Here is a 2,352-nt window from a genome sequence, read left to right on the forward strand (position 1 = left end):
ATGAACCACAACACTATCAAGAAGTGAACCGCATTACTTTTTTTCGCTTTCGTAACAATTTTTTTGCACTTACGGGATGAACAACATCATACGGCTGACCGTACTGCTTCAGACTCAAAACCGCACTGCATCGGATGTCCAAGTGAAGTACAAGGTTTCTTCTGTATTTTTTTAACTTTTACTATGGATGTGTGGACCGCAGAGACGAGAGCAAGTGAACCGCAACAATATCGAAAGTGAACCGCATTACTTTTTTGCATGTTTGTCTAACATATTTTTTCGAATATGTAACATCGAGACAAGGCAAGCGGACTGCATCAATTTTTCAGTATTTTTTTTCTGCACAAGGAATCAAAGTGCACTGCATAAAATATATATTTTTTCTTTCTACAACAACAAAGTGTACTGCAGCAAGAGGGTTCAGTTTTTTTGGATGGCGACCAAAGTGAACCTGATAGTGAACCATGTCGTCCGAACCAAAGAAAAAATACAAAAAAACTTCACACACAAGCCGTGCCAACCGCAAGCAGTGCCCCAATGGACTACATCACTCTTTGTATTATTTTACATTTTTCTCACACTTTTTCATAAGAACAAAGGGAAGTTAGAAATGTTTTACTTGCTTCTGTAGTTCCCCGGTGAACTACACGCCCACACCACTGGACTGCATGCGTCGTGCGCATGGGCTGCAATCAAATGGGAGTCCACAAATAGGCCAAAAAATTACAAAGAGGAAAAATACACAATCGGGGGTCTCCGATGACCAGCACCAAAGCAAAATAGCACGGGGGCGGCTCCAACTGCACGTGCGAGGGAACCTCACTGCAGCACCTGGGCGACCTAACCACATTGGGAGGCTGGAGCAAACTGCACCTGAGAGGGCCGTCATTGACCACCATTTTTTCTTGCATCCAAGATGACAAAAAGCTCAAGAGAGGAAGGGGCTGATTCCTCGCACCTGTGCTGCTCGTCGGGAGAGTGTCTAGAGTTAGTGGTGGCGAGGTAGGGGCAGTGCAGGTCATACCAGAGGAAGTTGCAGCTCTCTTCCATGGCCTCGCTGGACGGGAGATTCGGAGTTGTCTGTGTGAATCCCGCACTATGGAGTGGGTGCAAGCAGAGGGAGGATGAGGATCTCCGGCGAGGAGAGGCCGGGTGGGCTAGCGCGGTGGAGTCTGGCCCGATCCGGTCGGGGGCAAGCGTGCGGTGGAGGTGGATCCAGCCTTTGCTTGGCTGATGTGCTGGATTCGAGCAGGGGGATGGAGTTGGTGAGCCGGCGGAAGGAGGTTCTCGGCGGGAGTGCGGCGCAGGTGCCTCGCGGTGGCCGGATCCAGCGGTGCTGGTCGTGCGTGGGAGGGGGCACGCCGGCGCTGATCTGTCGGGAGGCGGAGGAAAAGGGAAGGGGGAGATCTCACGTTGGGGTAGGAAGGGGTGGCTGGCGGCACAACGCTTTTGGGCGGCCGGCGGTGGATGTGGAGGTGGTGGCGGACGGCGCGTGGGGGCGCGGGAGCCCGGAGGGGAAGAAGGCGGGGTCGGGGCGGCGAGGAAGATGGCGGGTGCGGGGGTCCCGATCGGGAGGAAGGTGGGGGTGTGGGGGATTCAGCGCATGTGTGTGGTGCGTTTTTGTTTCTAAAGGCACGGGGTGGGGTGGGGTGTTATCAGAATAAGACTCGGTGTTATTAGAATAGACACACCCTTTGGTGAGCTAACAGAGATTTCTGTATGCGGCCTACACAGACTATCATTTTTATAATTTTTAGAATATAACCTGCTTATGCTTCATGACATGTAACATTATTGTTAGTCATGTTTTGCCATGTACAAAATAGTCTGTCTTGCACGCTTCACTGTTTATTGGTGCAACAAACCCTGGGTCTGTTGTCTAGACTATGCACAGGCACGGGAACAGGATTAAGGCACCAACCCAAGTCAGAGTGCACGAAACCAAGTGCTTCGAAGGACCAACATGCAAACCAAGAGGACCAAGGTCAAGCCAGAGAATCCAGATACCACCAAAAGAAGAGCCTCCCTTGCCGGGCAGACGAGCTCGACAGGGGCAGGGTCGCCCCGGAAGAAGATGCCAAAGACATCCCGGTAGGGCTTGCCGGGGCTCACGAGGGCAAAACAACCTCACCCAACTACTGCACCCCGACCCGCGTCGTCAATCAGTGCGGTGTCAAGCTGCAAAGTGAATAGGTGGCGACCATTCGCCACATGGCAGCCTTTCTCTACCGAAGATGCCCAAGAACGACACCCGTCCTGCGACGTGTCAAGCAAGCAGGTATGAAGCTGGCAGAATAGCCAGGCAAGGCTTGCGGGGCAACCAACGACGTGATGTTAAGCGGTGCATTTAAT

The 2,352-nt window shown here is 52.3% G+C and overlaps 1 long non-coding RNA gene across 1 annotated transcript; it reads right to left on the reverse strand.

Moving 5' to 3' along the window:
* Positions 1–313: 313 nt before the first annotated feature.
* LOC125548324 lies at positions 314–1,614 on the reverse strand. The gene is made up of 2 exons (XR_007301002.1): positions 959–1,614; positions 314–873 (listed from the first exon to the last, which is right to left on the reverse strand). It is a non-coding gene; the product is annotated as an uncharacterized LOC125548324 (long non-coding RNA).
* Positions 1,615–2,352: the final 738 nt, after the last annotated feature.

This window comes from Triticum urartu, chromosome 3 (assembly GCF_003073215.2).
Source record: "Triticum urartu cultivar G1812 chromosome 3, Tu2.1, whole genome shotgun sequence".
Lineage (NCBI taxonomy): Eukaryota > Viridiplantae > Streptophyta > Magnoliopsida > Poales > Poaceae > Triticum > Triticum urartu.